At 43.2% G+C, this 14,284-nt stretch overlaps 1 protein-coding gene across 7 annotated transcripts in view; it reads left to right on the forward strand.

Annotated features, from left to right (window-relative positions):
* Positions 1–14,284, forward strand: part of ZNF217 (zinc finger protein 217) — a 43,587-nt gene that overhangs the window by 10,178 nt on the left and 19,125 nt on the right. For 4 of the 7 annotated variants that reach the window (XM_030914619.1, XM_030914620.1, XM_030914621.1 and 1 more), the window contains exon 3: positions 1,657–1,734. The gene's annotated coding sequence lies outside the window, so the exon portion shown is untranslated. Of the gene's footprint in view, positions 1–1,656; positions 1,735–5,031; positions 5,222–5,306; positions 5,570–6,528; positions 6,743–14,284 lie in introns of those variants that run through there. The other 3 variants (XM_030914623.1, XM_010363362.2, XM_030914624.1) reach the window with 3 other exon arrangements.

Consider the following 14,284-nt stretch of genomic DNA (forward strand, 5'->3'; position numbering starts at 1 on the left):
TGCTTCCCTCCAGAAGATAAGCCCCAAGGGACAAGGAGTTCATATGTTTTGCTTACTGCTCTATCTCCCATGCCTAGAACAGTGCCGGGGCCCCCAAAACTCTTGGCTCACAAGCTCTGTAGTGTGTCTTATTTCATTCTCCAGAGTCTTGAAGAAATGTGACTATTACTTATATAAGTAACACAATTATTTTAATTGTCTTCTTCATCATCTTCATCATTTCCCTTTTATAGATAAGGAAACTGAAACCCAAGAGAGATTAAATAATATTCTAGGGCTATGCAGCTCTCCAGAGGTAGAATCTGAGTATCTGAGCCCAAGTTATTGGAGAGAAAATGTTCATAACCAGGACACTATGTCAGAGCCTCCCCCTCTCCTCCCCCTCCCAGAGAACTAGGGAGTTTAAACCACTCTCAGAAAGAACAGAAGCCAAATTCTTGAAGAGAGTGAGAAAGGGGGTGCTAGGCTAGGGGAACCCCAGGGCTGAAGGCTCTAGGTCAGAGAGAAGGCTGGAGTTCAGATAAAGCCTAAGTGAAGGGCTTGCCAGGACTTGAGGCTGGAGTTAGGCAGGGACCAGATCTGCAGGGCTGGTGGGGCAAGCCTATGGAGTTTTTCTTCCCTCAAGGCAATAGGAAGCCATTAAGGGGTAGTGAACTTATTTGATATGCATGGTAAAGGACTTGGGTCTTTCTGGGTAAAAATCTTGGATTATAGGTAGAGAAAGCATTAAGGGAAACCTAGAAAGGAGGAAATTTGGAGGAACCTGTACATACAGTGCTGTCTGTGTCTGGAGGAGAACATGTGATGGAACTGACACCCTTTTTTCCCTTGCATTTGGGCCCCCATGCTCTCCTGAGGTCCCTCAGACCTCACCACCTGCTCCCGGTCAGTCCCCTTTGCTCTCTGTCTCTTCTCCTTGACTTCCAGGCACCGAACCACCCGAGGGCCCAATACTAGCACGTCTTTTGGGCAATTTTATCCAGTCTGATGACTCAACATGCCATCCGTATTTGGAAAGCTCCTAAATGTGCATAATTCTCACCTGGAACTTGCCCTTCCCAACACATTTCCAACAGCAGACTCCATGTTCACGTGCATGGCACCTGCCAGTGGTACCTTGGTGTAGGCTTTTGTTAGAGATAAATGGACACAATTGAGACATATGAGGGTTTGCTGACAGATGCAAGGTCTGTGTAGGGTGGAGATTAAATATCCTGATTAGATTTTAAGATTTTGGCTGGAGATTATAATGATGATTGAATTTCAATTAATGTTAGTTACCTTCTTCCCCTCCGTCCCTCATTCCAAAGCTACCCGTTTGGAATATCTGATGAAGGCAGAAAAGTTTAAAGAGGGGTTCCCAGTGTTGTGTTTTGTGTGCAATTTTTAAGGGAGTTTACATTACATTTTGAGTGAAGGTAATTTCAGAAAACTATCCAGAATATTAGGAGTCATGAGTTGTGTTTGCAGTGGGGGAGGGCACTCATCGAACGCACCAATGGGACAAATCCAGTTAAAAAATGCTGTCAACCTTATCAAGATTGACTAATCCAATCAAGTTGGGAGGGTACTAAAACCTTTATTTAAATTGAGTCTTATTCTTGACCCCTCCCTTTTTGGTGTGCTTATAAAAACCAGCAATCACATCTCTTCCAGTATTGTTCAGAGCCAGGTAGACTGAAGTCCTGTCCTAGCGAGTTATCAGGTTCCAGACCCTGCCTTCTCTTCTGAAAGGTAAGTTCTGCTATATATATATATATATATATTTTTAATTGTATATTATTGTGATACTTTACAGAGGAGTGACTTGCATGGGATCAAGAAACTTAACAGAAAAGAGAGCAATGTGTTGCTCCTTCGAGCTGTTTGTTATTCCTACTTACTTTAGTGCATTCAGTCTTGTTCAAAGGGCTGTCCCTGTTTCCTTCTCAAATGTCCTTTGTAGTTTGCAGATGCTGGCAGGTTTGCCTAACTTTTTCATGTTCTTTTCCTGCTAACTCCTCGCTGCAGTTTTTCAGGTTTTCCTGCTCTGAACACTGAATTCTTTTACGTCCCGTATCTGTGTTGGCTCTGTTTCAGCTCCAGGGATTTACACATAGTTTCCAAATAGTTTTTCTATAATAATTCCACAGTAAAATAAAGACTTGTGAAATAAGATCATACCTCATTCTGTTCTTCTAATTAAGGCTGAGTCTCAACAGATGATGCCAGTAAGTGTTAAATACAGCAAATCAGAAGTTTTGTTTTTTTCTTTTTTTTGTTTTGTTTTGTTATGTTACTAGCTCTGAGCATGCTGTGACTGGCAGGATCTGGATAGAAAATCAGATGTTGACTAAACGAAGAGGCCTTATATCACTAGAATTAAATCAGAGATAATGGTGTGATTTTATAAGTGCATACTAGGAAATACATCTTAAGGAGGGCCTGTCTGGATAATTGTGAAAAATGAAGTGTAGCTGATGTTTGCTGTATTAAAACAAGGTGAAGTGGAGCTTTTCTGCCCTTTCTCCAAGTAACATATGCAGAGCTTTTCTTTGGGTTCCATTCTTTGTTTTTGTTGCTGGCATCTAGTAGCACCTGACTCCTTTAGAGATGGCCTAGGCAGGGAGTGATGGCGAAGCTGGATTTCTTGTGGGTGGAGCTAAGCGTAGGAAGACCAACGTTCGATTTTCAATTTTCACTTCGTGCAATATGAATTCCTGGATTTTATTACAAAACCAAATGTTTCCAGTGTTCTCCTGTTACTTTTGGAGTTTCTATATTTTAATTGTTTGAACTATACATGCTTTCCAAATAAATGTGAAGTATGAGTCTCACATTCTAAGGGAAGAATGTGTCTCAGGGAAGCCCTCCCAGGCGAATTCAGATCCCTCTATGTCCTTCGGGAAACACAGTATGTATTTGCAACCCAGCAGTCAGTCACTGGCAGAATTTTGCAACGATTTCCCAGTTTTGTTGGCAAGACTCCAGGAGAAGGTTCTTTGTAATTCTTTGCTCAAACATAAGGAGGATCACATATAAATAAAACTCTTAGAAGATAGATGAGTGAATATAATCATCTTTCAATTTTAAAAGCTACAACATAATAAGGCATTTTTTTTTTTGAGGGAGGCTGCGAAACAGTAACAAATCATGATGCTATAATGTGAACAAAGTGGTAGCTTTGGAGGGCACGGGGGGGGGGGGGGGGGGGGGGGCGGGGAAGCACAACCGTTTTTGCTCAGAAAATACTTCAGTAGCAAAAAGGTCTGAGAGCCAGGAATCTCCTTGTTCTTACTGAAACGATTATTTGTCAAAATATTTGATTGTTTCCCTATTCCCCCTGAAAAGTTTGGACTTTTCCTTATGCTTGATTTTGACACTAGAATTTTTAACTATCAGTGCTATTGTGTTTACAGCATTCAAGATCTCAGAGTTCAAAGGTTATCCATTAACATGTAGAATGAGGCTACACTTAAGGCTCAACCTGGTTCCACTTGTTCAGTTTCTTTGTTGTGTAGCAAGGCTCATAGTCATTTGTTTTCATAAAGTTAAATGAAGTTTCTTGTTTATGAAGAGTGTTTTTGGACTGTGTTTTAGAATGTGACAATAAGATTAAAAAATATATTTTAAAGAAAGGTATTCATCTTTTGTGAGAAAAGGAATCCTAATACTAAAAGTGATCAATATCAGTGGACTTGAGTGAAAAAAAAAATCACCCAATTTAGGTTTTTAGTGCTGGCCTAAGAATCTACTGGCACTGCTAATTAATTAAGTGTGAGTAAGTAATTGATTCACTTCCTTTTTAAAAAAGACTAACCAGACCATATGTGGGGTTAGTAGTTATATATAAAATGACAGCAAAACATGACACTTGGCAAATTCTTCCCCTTTGCTGAGCTGTCTTTTCAAATTCCTTTTCCTATTTATTAAGATTGCATTGCTCACTAGCTCCAGATCATTTCTGTAGTGCGTTCTTTCTTTTGATTTAGGAAATACATATTTTAAATGCTTTTCTTGATGTGTTTTAAAGTTTTTTCATTTTGGATATGCCGAAGGCCAGTAAAAAAAAATAAGTATTTGGCTATTTTGTTGATAGCGACTTGCATAGATCCATTTCATATTTGCATTAGTATCCATTTTGAGGCAGAAAAATTGGGGGTGTGCTTGTTGTGTCTATGGTTCCTCGAGGCTTACTTAAAATGGGGAAGTATCACAGGCTTTGGGAATCAGAACCTATTTTTGTCCTTTTTTAAGCAAGAAAAAAAAAAGAAAAACAGTTGGGAAACGCTTTAAATGAGTTGGGCGTAGGGAGGAGGGGGAAAGGGTAGCGGTTTTTTTTTTTTTTTGTCCCCACTTTTTTTTGTCCCCGGTTTCCTCCAAATGGATTTCTATCAAAACCAAGTAGATTCTTGGAACCTAGACTAAGTTTAGAAATCTCAAGTTAGAAGAGCGCAAGCCCGGCCCTTTCAGGGGAAAAAAAAAAAAATCAGAACAATTAAATAGCTTTCTGAAGATACTCATTTAAAAACTGTTTTATCTTCTCGACCTTCCTCACGCTTGAAGAAAATCTGAGGTGTTTTTCGCGCACAGCTGCCTTCTAACCCGCGCGCAACTGCGTTAAGGTTTTTGTTTGTAATTGGGGGTGACCCAGGGGTTCGGGCCTCGGGGCCCTCCCCTCGCCCGGGCACACCTTGCAGAGGAGGGGGCGACGGGGACGGGGGACGGGGGACGGGGCCCGGGTCTGCGCCTGCGCACACCGTCCCGGTCCCCCTCCCCGAGTACCTGTCGCGGCTACGGCCGCGGCGCGCGCCCGCCACGTTAAGCCGGATGGCGGGAGGAGGGGTGCGGGGCGGAGGAGGCGGGGAGGGTGGCACGGCGCGCGCTCGCCGCTCGCTCGCTCGCTTCCCGGAGGCGGAGTCGCGGTGCGGGGCGGAGCGGGGGCGCGCCCATACGGGTAACGTGGTCGTTGGGGCGGGGCCGGGGCGGAGCGGGGCGGGGCCGGGCGGCCGGTGAAGGCAAGGGGCGGGGCGTCTCCGAGCCGCGGGGCCGAGGGAGGGCGCAACAGCTGCTCCCTGAACACTTTCTGACCCAACAGTCCCCCAGCGCCGGACGCGCCGCGCCCCGGCGGCTCTAGGGACCCCCCGTGCCTGCACTGTCCCCGCGCGGACGAGTAGGGGGCGCCCGCGCCTTTGCCCCCCGTGCGCACCCCCGCCCCGCTCACCTTAGCCCCGCGCCCGAGGTGAGCCCGGCCCCCAAATCCTCCGGGCGGGGGTGGGGGTGGGGGACGCTTTTTTTTGTTGGGGGGGTCTTGGAAGCGCGAACCTACGAGGCGCTCCGGCGGATGGCTGCACCTCTCGCCCGGGGCTCCCCGTGTCTTTTGGGGGGCCGGGTGCGGGCGGGGAAGCCGGGAGGTGTCCGCACAAAAGGCCGAGAGAAACTCCGCGACGCCTTCCTCCCTCCCTCCGCCCTCCCCGCCCCCTCCCCTCCGCGCCCGCTCCTCCTCATTCAAACCCGGCCGGCCCGAGTGGTGTCAGCTCAGTCCCGGCCGCCGCCGCGCGAGGAAATGGCCGAGGAGCCGGAGCCGCAGGTAAAGGGGGCGCGCCCCCCGCCCGCGCCACCCGGGGCGCCCGCCCGGTCCTGCGGAGGCTCCCGCGCCGCCCCCGAGGCGCCCGGCTCGTTGTCTTGTCCCCCCCAGGATGACCCCAGTTCCCCGCCTCAGCTTTCTATCCGCTCCTCTAGGGCGCCCCCTCCCCAGCCGGCTCCAGCGTTTCCGCCCGCGGGAAGGTGCGGGCGATTCCGGACTACATCCGCTCCTGGCCGTCACACTCACGCCGCACGATTCAGAAGGGCTTGGGGTGCGGTGTCCCCAGAATCTCCGCCGGGAGCAGGGGTCCGGGGGCTGCGGGGGTCGGCGGTAGGGGGTTGTTCCGAAAAGTTGGGTGGCCCCTCGGGGCGGGTCTCCCAATTTGCCCACTCGGCCCTTGGGGCGCGGGCGGAGAGGGGACGTCGGCGTGGGCCCCCCGCGATGCCCGGGAGGGGCCGGGGCAAGTTGGAAACGGCCAAAACAATGCGTCCGGACGGGCATCCCCCGCAAACAATGGCCGGGACCGTCCACACGGGCCGGGCGGAGGGCGCGTCTAAGGGACCGCGGGAGGGGCTGGGCCTCGCCGCGGACCCCGACGTGCGTCCCGGTGATTACCTCGGGTGCCCAAAAATCTGTCCCCGGGAGTCCCGGGCGCCTGCTCATCCCTGAGCAGGGATGTACGGGCTGCGTTTCCTGGATGTGTGCGATAAGGTGGCTTTTTTTTCTCCTCTAATTTTAAAGATTTTTATTTAAGTCAATGTTGTATAAAACACTTAATGTCTTTACAACTCAATTGTAGTGGAACACCCAAAGCCAGCTGGAAGCAGAACTGGGAACTCTAAAGGGCAGGAAGGATTGAAATGCTAGCCCAAAAGTGCTGCTGCTTTTTTTTTTTTAAAAGGGAAGTTTCTGCCAGGAGGTGCCGAGTGGTGAAACCGCTCAGTTTCAGATGCACAGCCCTCTTGTCCCTCTCTTTGGCCCCGACTGCGAGCGGGACGGGACGGTGGAGGGGCGGAGGGCGCTGCTGGGGGCTCAGGAGGCTGGATTTGGGGCCGCCTGGGCGGTCCCGCCCGAGGGGCTAGACCCGGCACGCGGGGCGCGCAGCCGGAACCTGGATCTCTGGGATTTGGGAAGACGTTTAGGGCCCCGGTTGGAGCCCACATTTTGGGATTCTGGGTAGGGCCACCGAAGACGGGAAGGCGCATTCTTGGGCGGGTGGGATGGGGGTGGGGTGAGCAGGCGGAGAGTTTTCCGCCAGGTTTAGTTACAGGAGCTAAAAGGCCCCTTCTGGGACCCTGGCATCCGGGCCACCCTGGGAGCCCCTTTTCTCTTTTTCTATTCTCCCCGCCCCAGAAAAGGATAGTCATTTCAGGTTTAAGGTTTTGGTGTATTGTTCCACTTCGAAATTCTTTGAGCCTCAGTTTATCTTCCTGATCAGCCTATGGGGCTTGAAGCGTTGAACATTCCTAAACACGGAGGAAGTAAATGGCGGTTGCAGTGGTCCATTGGCCAGTTTGGGGGTCCTGTATTATTGGCCACCGTATGTCCTACAGCGTAGCTAGGTTTCTTAGTTTTCTAGATCGTTTGGAAGCATTAAGCTGTATGTTTTAAGAAGCCTAGGTCTGATTTAGTTCAGGTTGATTCAATTATGTCTTCATCGCTTTTGAGTTGGTTGAATGACTTGACATGAGATTAAGCTCAACAAAAGAAAAGGCGAGGTAGCAACAGCTGCCATCCAGGCCTGGCCACTAGGTAGGGGTCTTAGGAGGCCTTTTACCTTCTCTTTTGTATATGTCAAGAAGGACATTTACAATATTCTTATTTTACTGTACTTCTTTCCCCTGAAATGGATGTTCTTTCTTGACTGATATCAAACAAGACTTAAAATGCTAAGTTTTCTGATACTTAGACATTGAGTAATAGATGTAGTTTCTAAAAGCCTTTATGTGTCTGCAGTGACAAGTGTAGAGGAATAACCTCATTTTTTTTTGTCTGAAAATATAACAGGCAAGCCACTAGTTTGTGCTTGCTTAGTTAATGTGTGCTAAGAACTTTTAAGGTGTGTCCTTAATGGTAGATAACTTTTTTCCTTCTGAGAAGTCATATTTATTTTAGATACTGTTTTGTTCAGTGTTCCAGAGACTAATAGTGTTTCGATTTGTTTTGTTTCCTAACCCTGATGTTACTGCCATTTTAATCGGTTATATAAGGATTAAATTCAAGAGGCAGTGACTTATTTAAAATTCAGTTGTCAGTAGTTACAAGGCAGATTTATAATTTATTTTAATTGTTAGAATAGGATTAATCTTTGTTTGGAATTTTAATTATTTGGCGTGATGAGGAAAGCTAGTCCTTTAGATAGAATTGTGTCTTTATTTGCCTACAGAAGGAGGAAGTAGAGGACAAGATATGACTTTTATTGGTGAAGGACACACACTTTTTTCTTTAGTGTCCCACTTCTTTTAATCCTTTTGTCTTCACAACACTTTCCTAACGCTTTGCAGTTTGACCTTTGCTGTTTTTTAATAACTTGTGAGATCGAAGTTTAGCAGTTCTGTTGGGTTCCTATTCCCTTTCACTTCTTACTCAGAAAAAGGAACTAATACACCACTTAGAAAAAATTTATAGAAAACTTTTCTCCCCTTTACCCTGAGGAATCTATTTTGGTAATAGGTCAAAATTTTTTTCCAGGTAGTAGGGGAGGAAGGAGGAGCAGTGAAGGTTTTGACTTTGACTGCCTTTACTTTTAAGGTGGGGGTAAATTTGCATTTTCTTTGTAAGCCTCCATTTTTGGCAGGAAAACTTAAGGGAGGAGTAGGAGCTCCTAATCCCCTTCCAGTGGACTTGTTTTGGAGGAAATCTGAAAATAAGACTTAATCATCAAGTCACTTATAAACTGATGAAATAATTAAGGAATATAATGGCCTGGCAATGACTAAGTCCTTCTATCTCCTCATTGCAGATACATGCTAATCACTTTTTTCTCTCTTAACAACATTTATTATGAAATGGCATGTTTTCGCCACAGCAGGGTAGCCATTTCCCAACCCTGGAGCACTCCTAATTCTGAGATGCCTGATTAGAGCCTCGGGGGTCCCAGAAGATGTGCTGTTTTCCCACTTTATAAAATTACATTCTTTTCTCACAGTTGTCACAAACATGATATTGGTTGGTAAGAACTTTGGAGTAGTTTTAATGACTCTTGACTGCCTCAAAGATGGCACTTTAAAAAAGGAGCTACTTTTATCTGGCGCTGTTTGAAAGTAAATGATTGGACCCTTTTTATGTTTTATATGAAGCTTTGTTTCCATTTGCTTAAAAAAAATTGAAATTGTCCCATCTCCTGTGTGCCCATATAGCCTGTATGTTGTAGATTTTGAGGTTGCTGGGTATGATTTGTTTTAAATGGTTCATTCCTAATTTCCCATTTCAGTTTAATCCCTGAGCAGAATGTTTAATGAATGAATTGGGAAGGTGAAGCTGAAGGACTGAGCAATGGCTGTTTTCAAGTCTTAGAATTAGAAAGTAGGAATGAAAAACATGAGACAGTTGCATAAACTGAGTATTGCACTAATAAAATAAATGTAATAAGATTTTAAATCCAGTTACTACAATTGAAATATACAGGATAGTTTTTAGATTACTGGGATATTAAAAAATAAAAACCTGGAAGGTATTTACAAAACAGCTACCAAAATGGAATTAAAGGAATCTCAATCTTGTTAAATATTCTAAAGAGTGAAGAGTTTGGTTACAGCATGTAAATTAAACTTGAGACAATGGCGGGGTAGGGGGGTCTTCATCCGCACACCTCATCTCCAGATTTTGGCGGGGAGGGGTGTTAACTAGTTTAAATGCACGTGGAAGAAAAAATGTATTATACAAAGACAGCAGGAAATTTCTTCAATTCGGGTGAAGGAAGCCTGATAATTGAATATCACTTAATGGCCTCACTTTAGAGGCAGTATAAAAACTTTTCTGAAATGCTCATGTTTTTGGAGTAAGGTGAACTGGGTTATTTTTCCCCAGCCAGTAATGACAGACAAATTTGCAGTGGTATCTGGGGCAAAGGTTTTTGAATTTCGACCACGAGGGCAGATAGAAATCTGACTTTAAGGAAGTAGAAGAACAGGGACGATTCTTTACTAAAATCTGCAGCTCACGATGACATGCTCTATTCTTGTACACATCTATCTTCCAGATAAATAGGGGGGAAGCCCCTGCTAGCCAGCTGCCGCCACATATTACCCTTTTATATTTAACGTTGGAATGCTTTCCATTTGAACATTTGTTGACTGACTGTTCTGAACATCTCCATTACTTCCTGCCCAGGGTATCAGCATAACTGAGTTACTGGAAATTTGGGGACAGTTTGGTAATTTTATGATAAAGTTGAGAAATAAAATTACTAAACCTGAAAAGACGGCTGAAGAAGTTGTATGAGAGTTAGTTGGATTCCTGACTTAGCCTTTGTTCTTATTAAGCTTTACAAAACTTGTTTCTGACCTCCACATGCCTGTACTTCCTATGGAAAAGCTCCCCTAGACTCAGAAGCTAGGTTTTTAACGGATTCGTGTAGTGTTTCTGTATTGGTGTTCCATTATTTTCGGGTGTGTCTGGAAACCTTTGAGATTTAAAATACAGTTAAATGGACTGGAAATGTAGACTCCAGACATTTCTTGAATCAGCCTTAGGAATAATACTTCTACCTGTGTCAAATAAGGATAACATAATAGTTATACTGAAGAAATGTTTTTCTTTCTTTTGTAATCAATATATTTTTTTCAGTTTATAAATGTACTGAACAGTGATTGTATTATTAATTGAAAGGAGACTTTTCCCCTTGATTTGAAAGCAAGCAGGTGACTGGAAAGAGCCAGATACACAACTTTAGTATGTAGTCAACAAAAGATAGGATGGGAATATTTAAATCTTTCAGAAGAAAGATGTTATGCCTTAAAAGGCCTTGCCTAAGCTTGTATTTAACTAGGTTACTTGAATTGTGTTTAATTCAGAGCGCTCACTGGAAAAAGTGGTATGGTGTAGTGGTCTAGTAATGGGCATAGTTATTTGTGTGTGTGTGTGTGTGTGTGTGTATAGATGTGTAATAGACACACGTTCAGTGTTTTCATTGCAGAGAGTTAGTGCAGGTAAAGATAGAACAGTTTATTAATTTGCTGAAATCTTTTTGGTGCAGTTAGGCCTGTCAAATTTTTACAGATACAAGGTTGTACTGGTTAAGTAGTAGTAATAGGAGAAATGGATAGCAATGCTTAATCTTGCTTAATTAAAGTTTTTAAAAATTCACTTTCCTTATAACTCTTCTTTTCAGATCAGGATGTTTTTAAAAACTACTTTGGAGATGACAGTACCTGTTAATATTGAAACTAAAGTTAGTATGTTATACTTTAAGTTCTTATTAAGATCCCTTAACTGACCTTAACTGATTTTATGATGAATCAGGCAAGTTTCTAGTTAATGACACTCAAATATGCTATATGATTATATTTTTATAGTACTTTGATCTCTAACCCTAGTTATAATTGGCAATTTATGAACAATTTCAGCAAAATGAAGTTATTTCCTTTACGAGCTTCCCAAGTTTGAAGAGTTTAGGTTGTAACCTTAAATATAAACTTTGAATATTCCAATCTTTTTCTTTTGCTTAACTTGGAAGCATCTTTCCACAGCTATATTAGGAAAGTTGGGTTGACCATTTAGCCTCATGGGTGTGACCCCTAGTAATTTCCTTGAAACAGTGTTGAAGAATTTAGAGCATTAAAAATAAAAAATAAAAAAACCTGTAGCTTTTTGATTGTTAGTAGACGGCTATGCAGAGTTTTCTTCACTTGTCAGATTAAGAAAAAATACTGTGTGTAAAATACAAGGAAAAACTTTCAGAAAAAGTGTAAACTTCTAGCCAGAAGATAATTTTGTAGTTTTCAGGGTACAAATGCATTGGCCAGAGAATAGATATTTAAGTTGAATTTTTTAGTAACTCCTTATTTGGACACTTCAGTAACTCGGGAAAAAGTAGCTTAATAGCAGTATGACAAATTGTGCATAAATATAATTTTTCTGTGTTTTTGAGGACTTTGAATACCTTATTGCTTCATATTATGGTAGATACATATTTCATATCAACACTGTAAGGTAACCTGTTAAGCTGAAACAAAGAGGCTGTGCTGTTTTTAAAAGTTAACAGTTCGAGTACATCTGGATGTAAAGAAAAATATTCCCAAGTTACAGTAATTGTCAGCAAAGTGGCTGTTGTACTTAATTCGTTGTACTTAAGCACAGATTACTGTGCTTTTTATTAAGCAGTGTATAATGTGTCGTATTTGCTAATTTCAAGATCTACAGGTAGTGGTAGAATTCATAATAGCTTTAGTCACAAATCAGTGTGTAATTAGTGACCTGAAGAACATCACATTTCTAGTCCAACCTTTTCTAAGCAATATGGTTCCTACTGGATTTCAAAGATGATGCTCTGGCAAATTGTAAAAGTGTCTACTTAAATAATCCCAATATAAATTAAACCCTAGTATTCTCTCAAACTATGGCTATACTGCATAGCCACTTGCCTTAGGTGTTAGGGGGTATTTGAGTTAAGGTTAAGTTCTGTCGTTTACCCAAGTAAAGATTTTAAAATGTTTTTAAACATTGGAAAACATTTTTGTGAAGTACTTTTCAGTAAGCTTAGTGTGTTCATAATGCTCACTTCCTTGCAAAGTAGAAGCATTTAGATTATAGTGTTGGATTATAATATCCTCCTTTTCCCCTCCAGTTCTTTGTGGAGAAAGACAATTGACTCTATCAGCAGTGCCATCAGTTTATTGCTGCCTTCTGTGTGCAGGAGTGTGGAGAGCTGGAGGCTTCTGGGAAGGCTTGTGTTTGTGCACACACCCTATTCAATTGGAATGGTGATTTGCTGTTAGTGGATTAGAATTTCTATTTTGCTGTATTCCGTTATTAACGTCTTTATTGTTACAACCACTTTAACGATTACTGATTAGCAAATTGGTTTTAATCGATGTAAACCTGATTTAAAATTATTCATTGTTTTAGAGTTTAAGGAAGTGTTCTGTCTAGTATGTTAAGTCAAGAGCTGAAGGCATTTGCTGTCAGAGATAGCCCTAGGATGCCCAGCATTTTTGTTTTGGAGGGTCATAAGTGGAGTGAGTATAAATTCAAATGGTGCAGTTTTTTTTGCTTGTGCTGATCAACTTTATGGTGTGTTTAATGCAATTTTTTTTATTACACTCTTGAAATTGCACTCTTGAAGTTGCAGAATGGCAATTAGATGGCAGCCACTGATAGCCATGTAGAAGTTTTGATGAATATGCAAGTTAATTTTAATTTCTGATCAGCTACGGTTAGTGACTGTGGCCAAACACGTGCGTACTGATTCTACATGCATGCTAATTCTGTGATGTTTATTCACCAGCTGTGTGTTGAGTGCCTGACCCTGTGTCCGGCACCTTGTTCCAGGCATTGGGGGCAGCAGTGGACAAGACAACAGTCTTGGTCCTGAGGTGTTACTTTTCGAAAAAGACAGTCACAAGCAAACAAACAGGATGGTTTTAGATCTGGACAGAAGTTTTCAGAGGAAGTCATTCCCGAGCTGTCACAATGCTTTGGGGGTAGGGTGTGCTGGGCAGTCAGGGATGGCACCTTTGGGGTGCCTAAGGATTCCTGTGACCCTGGGAGCTTAGGACAGTTAGGCACAATTGATGATCAGAGTCTCTCAGAAGCTTCCCTGGAGAAAGAATTGCTGCTGTTTTGCCAGGAGGGTTTCCTTCCCCATCTGACCACACAGGAAGACGCCTTGGCCTAGAATGCCTGCCCTCATCTCCAGGTCTCCCAGGCTGTTCACCCTCCCAGGCAAAGTGGAAGCTTCCTCTCTTCTAAGATCGTTTCCCACTGAACCTCCTTCATTGTCCTTCACTGCAGTGAAATAATCCTACAAGGTCTTGGGTGGAGAGTGATGGTAACTTCAGGTAATTGAGAATTGGAACCAAAACATCCTTCTAGTAGTAAATGTTTTCAGTAAGTTATGCTGTTTCCCTGAGTGGGAAATAATAAAGTTACACTCCATCATGTTTCTTTTCTTTCTTTCTTTTTTTTTTGGGGGGAGACAAAGTCTCACTCTGTTGCCCAGGCTGGAATGCAGTGGTGCGATCTTGGCTCACTGTAATCTTACCTCCTGTGTTCAAGTGATTCCCAAGTAGCTGGGATTACAGGTGTGTATCACCATGCCCAGCTAATTTTTGTATTTTTAGCAGATAAGGAGTTTCACCATGTTGGCCAGGCTGGTCTCCAACTCCTGGCCTCAGGTGATCCACCCACCTCGGCCTCCTAAAGCATTGGGATTACAGGCGTGAGCCATTGTGCCCAGCCTCACATCTTATTTCTGATCCCGAGACTGAGTGTAGAGCTGGTGTCTTGTTTTTGGAAAGGATGTCAGTAGAGAAGTGGAGTTCCCCAAAATTACAGTTTTACATATTAGTCAAGTTTCTAAAATACAGTATAATGTTGAGAGCTGACATAGGGACTAACTTAGATGTTTTTTTCCCCAAATTCTCACCTATCTTTGATTTTGCTAAATAAGGACATTTAAAAACAAAACAAAACAAAACAAAAAACTCCACTATTGCCTATTGCCACTATTTGATTTTTTGAAAAATAAAGCGTATTTTAGCATCTAAAAGTAGGAAT

Source organism: Rhinopithecus roxellana, chromosome 13 (genome assembly GCF_007565055.1).
Source record: "Rhinopithecus roxellana isolate Shanxi Qingling chromosome 13, ASM756505v1, whole genome shotgun sequence".
Taxonomy (NCBI): domain Eukaryota; kingdom Metazoa; phylum Chordata; class Mammalia; order Primates; family Cercopithecidae; genus Rhinopithecus; species Rhinopithecus roxellana.